Source organism: Muntiacus reevesi, chromosome 2 (assembly GCF_963930625.1).
Source record: "Muntiacus reevesi chromosome 2, mMunRee1.1, whole genome shotgun sequence".
Lineage (NCBI taxonomy): Eukaryota > Metazoa > Chordata > Mammalia > Artiodactyla > Cervidae > Muntiacus > Muntiacus reevesi.
The window spans coordinates 60,439,247-60,451,569 of record NC_089250.1 but is presented as its reverse complement, the minus strand read 5'-3'; the positions used below and the strand labels follow the sequence as shown (position 1 = coordinate 60,451,569).

Sequence of the window (12,323 nt, the reverse complement as noted above, 5' to 3'; positions counted from 1 at the left end):
AGAAAATGGCAACCCACTCCAGTATTCTTGCCTGGAGAATCCCACGGACGGGAGAGCCTGGGGAGCCTGATGGGCTGCCGTCTATGGGGTCGCACAGAGTCGGACATGCCTGAAGCACCTTAGCACCATGGATTCTCAATTCCACCCTGGGAACCAGTCCATCTCCCAGGTAAGTAAACTTGATACTCCCCACAAGGCAGAGGGACCACGGAATCATCCTGCAGAATTCTCAGGCACCTACTAAATCCGGATCAACATTTTCACAGGATCCCTTGGTAATCAATATGCAAGTTAAAGAAACACTGCAAAAAAAAAAATAAAAAAAAAATAAAAAAAATAAAAAAAAAAATAAAAAAAAAAGAAACACTGCCTTGGAATTCCCTGGCAGTCCAGTGGTTAGTTCTTTCGCTGTGGAGCCCGAGGTTTGACAGAAATTCTGCAGGCTGGAGTTTGAGCAGATCAATGAAAAGGAAAAAAAAAAATACTGCCTGGATCACAAATGCATACACTGATACAGTGCATTTAACTAACCCAAGTGGTCCAGAGTGTGCAGGTTCACAGTTCCTGGTGTATTTTCACTCAATTCATATTAAAGAATCTTACCAGCCCCAAGGAAAAAGGGAGGACTGCCTGACCCAGCCTGATTAGCTGCTTCTCTAGCCCTTTTTTACTCTCAAGCCCTGACCCGGAAGAACAGGTTGTCTGACCCCAGGGCCAGTTCCTGTCAGTCCAAGTGGCCAGTATCTCAGGAAAACTGCTGGAGTGTAGTTCAGAGTAATCATTAATTTCCAGTGTTTTGCCTCAGGCCAAACCAGTGAACTAAGTAACCTCGATGGCCCGGCAGAGGGTGGGAGACTTGGCGGTGGGGTGCAAGACAGCAGGAGGCTCCACACGAGCTCTGGGGAGGGGAGAGGGGCAGACTGAAGACAGGGCTTCGGTCAGGAGAGGGGAGCAGGTCAGAGGCTGAAGTCTAGGGACAAGGCTTCCCTCTTATGCGGGGCTCAGAGCTCCCTCAGACAGTCCCCACCTGGGTCAACAGGAATCTCCCTCCTAGACAGACCCATCTGGAGCCTGCAGCCCAGAGCAGACAATGATTAACTATGACTAACCACCTCAGGCTTCTCTGGGGCCTCAGCAGTGCCAACTTGTCTGCCAGCCTGCTGGAGGGATGGACAGGTGAGCAGAGCTCCTTCCCAAAGCCAGATCTCAACAGTCAGGAAAAATTCTGCCCCTAGAACCAAACCCACAGGGACTGGAGGAAGATTCAGGGAGGGAAACCAACCTGCTCTAAGACCAACTACCTGGGTGCCCTGGGGTGAGCTAGGTAGGTAAAACATTCTTACTTCCAGTGGCATCATTCAATGTGATTTCATTAAAAGTTCCTTCCCTGTAATTTTCACCAACCAGAATTTGCAATGACATTAGATTCCTGGGTCGGGAAGATCAGCTGGAGAAGGGCTAGGCTACCTACTCCAGTATTCTTGGGCTTCCCTGGTGGCTCAGCTGGTAAAGAATCCACCTGCAATGCAGGAGACCTGGGTTCAATCCCTGGATTGGGAAGATCTCCTGGAGTAGGAAGCCAACTACCCATGCCAGTATTCTGGCCTGGAGAATTCCACGGACTGTATAATCCATGGGATTAGAGTCGGACATGGGATTAGAGTCCGCGTAGAGTCGGACACGGCTGTGCAACTTTCACTTTCACTTCACTAGTTACAACACACACACACCTGAGTCCAGAACTGGCAAGATTTAAAGATGCCCAGCTTGATTCCTCAACATTTTACCCACATTATTTATCTCCTCCACATTATACACATGACCCAAACAGTTGCAGGCATGTGCTACTGTTAGGCCCTCAACCTGGAAGCCCCATCACACATTCAGATTTCAGAAACCACAGGTCAAAACAAGGAAGGCTTCTCGCAAAGCCTTCCATAAGTAATCATCTGGCCCTCACGAAGATCCACAAATCTTGATCACTTTTCTCAGTATTACTACCATATGCCAGGCACCCTTCTGTGCTTTACCTGTATGAATTCACTTAATCCTTACATAACATTAATGTTATCCCTGTATAACAGATGAGCAAACTGAGGTTAGGCAACATAATATGTACTCACTCAAAAGAATGCTCCCAGGGAAGAAGGTGTGAATTTTAACCACATGCTTTTGGCAACAAGAAGATCTTAGTGCCAGGGATTGGTTTGTAATGGTAGATAATACATCTCCCTCATGAAGTTGTTTAGCTTCTAATGAGTCAAAATTGGCATTTCCCAGATAATGTGGCCCCCAACACAAGCCAGTTCCTTTATCTAGAGGGATCCCAACCCTGAGAGGTGGCATCTTTCCCAGGGATTTTCCCAGAGGGGCTGACACACCAGCTCCAGGACACTTGCCACTTGGCTGTTAGCACGTCCCAGGCCCCTCCTGTCTGCTAAAGGCAGAACTGACACCTCTTAACCCCCACCCCAACCCGAGGCAAGTCCTCTCATCTACCTGCTCTCAACAAGCTCAGATGAATTAAGTCACCCAGCAAAGTGGCAGTGCCAAACTCATGCCCAGGCAATCCAGGGCACGTGCCTACAACTGTTGTGCCCGAGAAGAGTTGTGAACAATGCACCATCCGTTCCAGGAGCTTTAGGAGCTGTATGGCTGAAGGACTTACACCAGCTGAGTGTTCACCTTCACAGGAGGTGGTGGTCCAACCTCGTGACGCAGGTGAACTCTGACCCTTTTCCAGAGGCTGGGGTCCAGCACGTGACTTTGGGGTAGTCAGCGGTGCCGGGTGGGCTCACAGGCAAGGTTCCCTCTGCAAGAGACCCTGCCTCATTAGTGCAGGATGCTTGTGTCCTGACTGAACCAGGTCAGACGTGTCCAAATGCAATGTGGCAGACAGAAGGGTGGGTGGCACCCCCAATTAGACTCAGGGAGGAGGCGGCCCAGGGACTCCCCACAACCCAGCTATAAACCTGAGAAGTGATGTCATTCATTTCCTCCAGGCTGGTACCAGCAGAACTATTTCCTGGCACCCTGTAATGTTAATTGCATTAATTAAACTTACAGTGCAGGAAGGGTGTGATGGTGGGCTTGATGGCGAGGTCGGTGGGGAGGATACTGGGTATCCCTGTCCCACTCTGTTCACCCAGGGTTTAGAGATTTGTGAAGCAAAAAAGGGAGAGGGTGAAAGACATTCCCACCTCCCCTATTTAAAAAGCTCCTCCTCAGCCTGTGGGAGGGGAATTGACTCCTGACTCCTCCCCTTGAACTGCTCAAGTATTTCTTAGCCCGTCTCCCAAAATGGCTGAGATAGAGCACTCAGCATGTACCGCAGAAGAGTTAGTTACTCTTATGATCCCCATTCTGCAGATGGGGAATCAAGTTCAGAGGAAACAGATAGGCAGCTTCCTTGATGAGGTTCCCAGAGTGACTGCGTGATGGAGACTGAGGCCTTAGTTCAGGAGGCAGATCTTAAAGACATCATAAAACAATGCAGTACACACAGTTTTTAAGTTTAAACAGTTGAAAAAGTTTAAGGCCGGGGAGGGACAGCTCACCCAGGCGAATGAAGAGAAGGGAGGCTGTGGAGACAGTGCAGAGTCAAGGAGGACAAAAACAGCTGCCCCCCTGGCTGGGGACGAGTGCAGAGTCCCAGGTCCCTGTGCCTGATCAGGAATCTCCAGTCAATTCCATTAAAAGGATCAGGTTCACAGGGAAGCAGGGAGAAAATGTCCTCATTGTCCTTCTCAAGCCTCAGTCATACAGCCTAGGCAATGAAGTGCCCTCATCTAATTCCCTAGGTGGTTGGTGCTACAGATCCCAAAGCAGATGGCAAACCCTTAAAACCTGGAGATTACACTGTCTTGTGTGCCAGATTTCCCAGCTTAGACTCACAAAGGGATGCATCCCTTCATCCATGATGACTCAAGTTTGGAGAATTTTTCAGTGCCTCTGGGTCATGGATACATGCACCACTGTCATTGTATGGTAATAGTTGGGCCTGGGCATATTTATCAGAATCATCATAAGGACCGACCCCAGTAGTCAGTCTGGGCAAGTATGAGAAAAGCTGTCTATGAAGATGTTCCTTTGCAACACTGCTCATTAATAGCAAAATAATAGAGAAACATCGGTACAGCTGGATATTTGTCAATAGACTGCAATAAAATTATATACCATTAAACTTCTAGATAATTTACAGGAAAACCTAGGAACTTACAGAAACCTCTGAAATGAGAGCTTCAACTGGAGTTTGGAGTCAAACTTCTTACCCTATGGAAACAAATTGCAAGCAACTAGCCCCTTCTGCCTTCAAGTTATTTGAGAAGCCCTAGGAAGGTCATGCAGATGGAGACAGGGAACCCATGGGTCACCCAGAATGCCACGTGGGGCATCCTAAGGCCGAGGATTTGGGAGCTGCTATACCCACTCCTGTGGCCTTGTTCCTCTAGGCAAAATCCAGCCAAAGTGTCCTCTGCCTTCTTCCCAGCAGGGATGGAAGAAAGGAGACCGCTATTCTCAAGGTCACTCCCTCAGCTCTGCCCCTCGAAGCAGCCTGCACCTCTTGCTACTACCATTGCCTAAAACTTCAGCCCATCTACATACCAATGGTGTGGGGATACTGATTCAGTATTGAAGATGGCAATCTGACAGCATGACCTCAAGTGCCAGGTGTCCATATCCTGTTATACAGGAATGCTACTGCTAGGAATCCACTCAGTACAAAGCTCTTCCCAAAATCTGTGGGAAAGACTGGCATTGCTTTCATTGTCTAAGTAAAAGCTACCAACAAATGATCAATGGGAGACTGTCTAAATTACATGCAGCCACACTGGGGAGACCACCGAGAGGCAAAGAATAGGGCAGCTGTTGCTAGATGAAACCATGTAAAGCGAAAAAGTCCACCTAACAATACAATTGCATTTAATAGGTTACTGTTTATATTAAGCCATGCTCCTCCAGCAATTTTTCCTTAACTTCTCAGGAAGGTGGCTTGTGGAAGAACTGACAACCATATCCCCATGTGACTTTTACAATCAAAAAGTCAACTTTAAGATGTCTTTTGAAAATGACCACCTAAGTTTAGTCAATCTGAAGTTTTTTGCATGGTATAAGGTAGAACTCTCAATTTTCTCTACAAGGAAAGTCAGACATACAATGACTGGTATGACCTAACTCCACCTCCTCTATATGATTCCCGTATATACATGGGATGTTTCTGGTTTCCCTTCTCTTTTTGGTATTTAGCCCTTGCCACCTCTTTTAATCACGATGCCTTTACAATAAATGCTCACATCTGCTTGGACGAGCCTGCCAACATTAAAGTTTCATTAATTCTCAATTTCACCCATACCTCTATGTACATTTGCTCAGAACTGTCCATATCCTATTGTCCAGGTACATGCTGCCTCCCTGGTAACCAAGAAAATCCCTGAGGACAGCAGCTGCCCATCCAGGCATCTCGCCTAACACTGCACATCTCCCTGTGTCCCAGGTGAGGTTTCCTTCCGCTCACCTGCAGTGTCTCCTCCGGTTCCAGTGCTTCAGCCACAGGACACCCAGGCTTGTCCAGGGCCTGCTTTGGGTGTCACCCAGCACACATTCACGAAGCCAGGACGCCAAGTGCCCCAGCACCATGCTGGCCGCTGGGAACATCCACCAGGAAGGCACCATCCCTTCTCCAGGAGCTGAAGGGCAGTGGAAGGCCCTGGCTCTGGCCCCAGCAGACCCATTTGCAACTGGAAGCAAATGCAACTGGAAATAAATGCTGCTTAGGAAGCCCCATTAACCTCAGAAGGTGGAAGTACAGGAAAGGATGGAGAATAGGTATGTTATGATTTCTCCACCCAGGCTGCAACACCAGAGACCTGACTGAGGGGAAAATTAATGCCAGACTGAGAACTCCCAGGTCTCTTTTCTAGGTGCCAGACCTGTAGCACTGGGCAGGGCATTGGACCATCCCTCTGCTCCAGGGAATGGAGAACAAGACAAACCCATATCAGAGGGCTACCTTCAGATTTGGGGAGACCCAGAGACAAGTTCCAGTCCATGTCCCACAGTAAGCCTCCAGTTTTAAATCCTTCTCAATATGGAGATACAGTTCACAACTAAAATATGAAAAACAAAAACAGTAAAAAAAAAAAATATTGGATGGAGCTCTACACACTAAAATTAAGACAAGGGGATAAAGGATGTGTCCAAAAACAAGATGAAGACACCATTACAAATGAAATTCTTAGGACAAGAACCCTTCAAAACACAAAAGCTGAGGACACCAGAAGGCAGAACTAAGAACAAATGGCCAAAACGCCTCCAGGCCAGGAGGGGCTGCATCTGATGAATGAGTTGTACAGAGTACAAAAAACAAGGGGTGTAATAGCTGAGGAAAATTTATTCCCTCAACTTTAGGATAGGAGCCCTCAGTGACACTGAGCCCTTCCCCTCCCATACCATCTCCTCATACACACCTGGTCAGCATCATCTATCCCCGAGAGAAAATTAATTGGTTAAGAACATTTCCCCAGGACCTCTCCCACCCATCAATTCTTAACAATGCATTTTTAATTTCCTGCTCATAATTTCTCAATGACTACTGCTCTACCCACAAATTATGAAATTAGACTATTAAAGGCCATTCTTCTAGAAGATCTAAGTATGATCCCTGTGTCAAAAAACTGAAAGGCTGTGGGGGGGGGGGGCAGGGGGAACACCACCACAGGCAACAGCTTGCCTGGGGCACAGTTCATAGACTGCATCCTTTGAATGGAGAAATCTCTGCAGGGCTTCCCTGGTGGCTCAGCAGCCAATGCAGGAGACCCAGGTTCAATCCCTGGTCTGGGAAGATCCCACGGGGCAACTAAGCCCATTGTGCCCCAGCTATTGAGTCTGTGCTTGAGTCAGAAGCCCTACTACTACTGAATCCACACCCTCTAGAGCCACTGTAACGAGAAGCCCACACCACCAACTAGAAGAGTACCCGCTCACAATAGAGAAAAACCGACACAAGGACCCAGAACAACCAAAAATAAAATTTTTTAAATATATATATGAAGGCGAAAAAGTTACTCTAAAAAAGAGAAAAAAGAAAAAAAAGAAAAAAAGAAAGACGAGAAAAACCTCTGCAGGTGAAGTTATTTAGAAAAACTTGGTCAGGCTGAGCGGGGAAAAGAGCAGAGGCCAGTAGTTCTCTAAAAGTCCTCCCATTCACTTGGGGAGCTGGCCCCAAAGATGACCACAGTGCACTGGGAAACCTCGCCAGTGGAGGGCCTTTCCTCCCCACACTGCACTTTCCCTGGGTTCTTGTCTTTTTGCTTAGGATGGACTGCCACTTCTCTCTACGCTTTCTCCACTTCTGGAAGAAATTGAGAAGGCCCCCAAACATTGATTACCTTGAACTGTGAGATTACAGGCCATGATCTGTTTTTTCTTTACATCTGAAGATGGCAAATTTGATTTTCATTTGTATCAAACACAATGAAAATCCTTCTGATGAAATATTCCAATTCCCTACACAAAACAGATCCTCCTCATTTTTTGCTTACTTCCTCAGGAATGCTAACTAGGACTGTTTCTCTCAGCAAGTAAATAATGACCACTAGCCATCATCTCAGTATTGACTACACAATGTGACATTTATCAAATCCTCATTATGTGCACTTTTTAATAGGATCTCAACTGACTTCAACATCCCTTTAACTGGGCAACAATGCATCCCCATTTTACAGATGGAGCAACTGAGGCTCAGGTCACTAGCTTATAAATGTAGTGAATTGGATATAAATCCTGATTTGATTCTGCAGCCCAGACCGCATGAGTATGTTGATTTCAATGACTAATATCACCTACAACATAATAGACTTTTTACAATTGTTTTGAAAAGGGCCTAAGTCCTAAAAGGCTGCTGAATTCCATTTCATCCTCCTTCCAACTCTACTGGGGGTGTGTATACCTTCACTCACTTCACATACAGGTAGTAATCAGCACTGGGTCCCCACATGTGGTCTCCCTCTGCATTTAGGAGGCCACTTCCCGCTAGCCACAGCCAGATACATTAGAACACCTGGACTTGGCTTGTTCCCTTTTGGAGGATCACTCTTGTCCTGGGATAGTGGCAGATGTGAAAGCTTGTAAAGCACTCATCAGCAGGCTGCCGAAGTACCTGCAACTCTCGAGTTCCATCAGCGGCAAATTTTTGACCCTGTGAGAACATAGGCCATCGCTTTACAAATAGAGTGCTGACAACATGAGAATTCGGTACTCCTGCAGCCCTGATCTGCCATGAAACTGCAAAAAAAAAAATCACCCTAAATTCACGATTTTAAAACTCCAAGAGTGTGCCTGTACCTCTGAAGGGTTGGGGTATAGGCCCTTGCCATGGTGTCAGACCAAGCAGCCTTTCAGATTTAGCGAGGATCATCTCGGGTGAAATGGAAGAGTATCTGAGCCTGGAGGGACAACAGACAGGAGAGTTGGTCTGAGACAAAGGAGTTAGTCCCGGGGAATTTTTTCCGGGAAGAACTCACCCAAACCCTCCATCAAGGAGCTTGGAGCTGTAGTATGAGAAAGGGAGACAGGCCTCTCTGGGTTGCAGACCCCACATTGCAGGAGGAAAGAAAGGAGGGGAAGCAGCCTCTCACAGCCCCCTCCCTGGCTCCTCCCCTGCACCCCCTGCAGCTCCCAAGTACCCTCCTACCCTCCCTGCAAACTTTGCAGGGGTTGGAGGTACTGCTTATGGCTTTAAGGAGCAGGATGGAGCAGGCCCCAGCCCCTTTGTCTCAGCCTTCTCCTCCCTAACAGAAAAGGAAAGGCTCTCCCATGGTTCTGCACCCTCAAGGCAGGTCCCAAACTTGGGTGGGGGTGTAAAAATAACCCCAACTCATAAGACAAAAACCTGCTCCTTTCAAAAAGGAACAAAGGCACCCTTTCCTCCAACTCCCAAATCGAGGACAATGATTCGGAAAACCTTCCATAGTTGAGAGGAGTACCTTGGTGGGAGGGAGGGAAGGAGGGGATGGCAAAGTTGGCCTGCATCCTCCCCAATTCTCATTAATGGCCACCCTAAAAAGAGGGGCTAATGGTTAATTAATACAATACCATTCACCATCTGCTATACCAAGCACTAAAGTATTGAGTCCCAACCCAAGCCTAACGTGATAGGAATTATCACATCATCTGAGGAACATAGAGGGTTAGAGTTGAAATTGTGTAAACCGGTTTCCTTCTTACCCAACTTGGAGATATTAATACCTGTTCCTATTTCACAAATGTCATAGGCACAGAGGACCGCAGATTTACATGGACAGACTTAAACACATGCCAAAGATATATGCATCCCCCTTAAAGGTAGCAGCCTACTTATCCCACATGATAGATAAGGAGTGGCAAGACTTTATTGGGGGATTTCTGTATGCCAGCCCTATAAAATAGGTAGCATCATTTCAAAGCTGGAAAGACCAAGTCTGCACCTGGGGATTCCAATGGCTGGGGTGCAAGAAATCACAGCAGTTCTGGTGGAGAACAGAGGCAGTTCAGTGTCCTGGATCCCGGAAATGGGGGCCCCAGCAGGGATCTGGCTCCCTAAAACAACTGCCACCAGTTTGCCAAAACTCACAGCATCCAGAAATCAGAAAGTCAGACATCTTAACCTTGTCCTTAATTCTCTTTAATGCACACGCCTCTCAGTTCGGGCGGGGAAGCATCAGGGCCCAGGCAGCCTCTTTCAGCCTGGGAGTGAAGGAGACGGCGTGGACAAGCCGGCCTGGGCCCAGAACTCCTGCAGCCCTTCCCTGCCACAGGTGAGTGACTCCAGCAGGAAAACCCAGGCTCAAGAGCAAGCAACTCTGTTGCTAACTTGCTACCTCTGCCGGCTCTTCCCCAACTTCCTTTCTCGTCTTGACAGTGGGTCTCAAAACCTACCCACCCGCGGCAAACAATCTCACTGGGCACCGAGGTAGCGCTGGAGGTTTTCAGGCCTCAGTTTGCAAGTTTGCCAAGTGGGACCAGCCTGACTCTTGGAAGAGGGGGAAAAATGGAAAGTGAGGCCCCAGGGCAGGCAGCGTGGCCGGGTAGGGACACGCCGCTCCGGGCCGGCTCCTCCCCGGCTAGGTGTGCACAAGCGTGAAGGCAGCCTCTCCCTAGGGCATCCCCGCAACCCCGCCGCACCTCGGTCTCCGTAGGTCCCCAAGGGGGGACCCCGCGAGCCCGCCCCTCTGGCACATGCCCCTGGGAAGACCGCACATACCGGTCCACCTGCTCTCCCGCGCCCATCCACTACCTCACCCCTGTCCCCGGGAGGCAGAAAGAAAAAAAAGAAGTTCCTTGGCTGAACCCCCAGGTCCCAGTCGTAAAGGACGGACGCTCGTCTCCTCGGCAGAACTCTCTTCTGCTCCGTCCCCCTTCCCAAGTAGACCCCCTCTGTAGCCGAGGCCAGGTAAGAACACCCCTGCTTTACTAACTCCACTTCTCACCAGTAGGAGACCTCCTCCCCTCGACTCTAGACCCTGGGAAGGCCGCCCGGCGCCCTCCCTGGGGACGAACCTCTCTCCTCCTCTGGGTCTCCGGAACACCGCAAGTATCCCTTCCACTGGTCTCCCTGTAAGACACATGCCTTCGCCGTCGCCAATTTTATCCTCATTGCCCATTTCCCCGCAGTAAGATCAGGGACTTCTCCTCCCCAACCATGCCCGGTCTCCAGCCGTGCGGGAACCGCCTCCCCAGGACGTCCCGGAACGGGATTCCCTCCCTGCGGTGCCGGGACCCCTCCACGGTCCCTTCCCCCACCAGCCCACGGAGCCCTCGGTCTGGCAAGCCTCCCCGGGGGCCACGGGGCGCTCACCTGCCGAGAGCCTGGCTCGGGCGCGGCTCCGCGGGTCGAGCCGCGGGTTCGGACAGGCGGGCGGGAGGCCGGCGGGCGGCCGCGCAGAGCGCTCGGCTTGCGAATCTCCGGCGCCGATCGCCGAACTACGTTTACTTGGGTCACTTAACCCCCGCGCTGCCGGCCGGGCGCGGCCGCCCGCTCGCCTGCCTGCCTGCCTGCCTGCCTGCCTGCCTGCGAGCCGGTGGCGTCCGTCGGGGGGCGCTCGGGGCGTCCACGCGGGCAGCGGCAGCCGGACTAGGGAGGGGGTGCGGCTGCTGCGAGGAAGCGGCGCGGGCTGGACCCGGCAACTGGAGTGGGTGGGGAGGGGGCGGTGCCGAGTCCCCTTGTAACCCCGGCCCGGCACTCGCCCCGCCCCCGCCCGGGGGCGCCCCTGCCGCAGCCACTCAGAGCCGGGCCTCGGGCGCGGGGGGCGGGGGGCGGGGACGAGGGAAATTTGAAATCGCTCCGGGGCCTCCTCTTCGCCCCACCTCCACAGGCGCCGCCTCCCGGCCCCCCCACCCCCACACACTCACTGGTCGGTTAAATCTCCACCCGGATAACAGGCGCGTCTTGGGGACCCCGCAGACGTCGCCCAAGTCTCGAGACTCCTCCCGGGGCCCCTCTTCCCCGGCCCCCACCCCGACCTCGGACACACGCGCCGGCCTGGATGTCCGGGGGTGGGGGGGCGGAGAAGGAAGAACCCCCCCGCCTCCCCCCCACAGAGTCACACAACAGCCGGGTCTCCCCTTTACCCCAACTCCCAGCCGCAAGGCCACCTGGGCGCTGCGGTGCCCCCGCGGGTCAGTCAACCCGCTCTGGACCCTCAAACTAGTCCTTTCTCCCTTCCTCCCACCGCGCTGGCCCTTTGTCGGCCATCTTGAGCGGAGGGGAGGGAGAGCCGAGGAGCCAAGGTAGTCAGGTCCCTGGCTGGCTTCTGGGGTACAGTCGGCATTACTTGAGGGAGAAGCCCCACTCTGGTAGCAGGTCTTGATGGCCTCTGCCCTTTAAGGGACATTGTGTGTCAGTCGCTCAGTCGTGTCCGACTCTTTGTGATCCCATGGACTGTAGCCCGCCAGGCTCCTCTGTCCAAGGGATTCTCAAGGCAAGAGTACTGGAGTGGGTTGCCATTTCTCTCTCCAAAAGGGGCATTGAACTATTGGAAAACGCACTTCCTAATGTTTCCCACACCTGGCATCTACACTTACTTACCTGCTTATTTTTGTGTTAGTCTGCAATGCAGGAGACCTGGGTTCGATCCCTGAGTTGGGAAGAACTCCTAGAGGAGGGCAAGGCAACCCACTCTAGTATTCTTGCCTGGAGAATCCCCATGGACAGAGGAACCTGGTGGGCTGCGGTCCATGGGGTCACAAAGAGTCAGACACGACTGAGCCACTACACACAGCACATTGTGTGTCTAGGTATCTGACCATGAGGGCGGTGTCTCAGTATGTCTTAGCACACAGTAGAT

The 12,323-nt window shown here is 51.0% G+C and overlaps 1 protein-coding gene across 2 annotated transcripts in view; it reads right to left on the bottom strand.

Annotated features, from left to right (window-relative positions):
* Positions 1-10,922, bottom strand: part of DNMT3B (DNA methyltransferase 3 beta) — a 34,267-nt gene extending 23,345 nt beyond the window's left edge. For both annotated transcript variants that reach the window (XM_065919751.1, XM_065919748.1), the window contains exon 1: positions 10,835-10,922. The gene's annotated coding sequence lies outside the window, so the exon portion shown is untranslated. The remainder of the gene's footprint in view (positions 1-10,834) is intronic.
* Between the last annotated feature and the right edge of the window lie 1,401 nt (positions 10,923-12,323).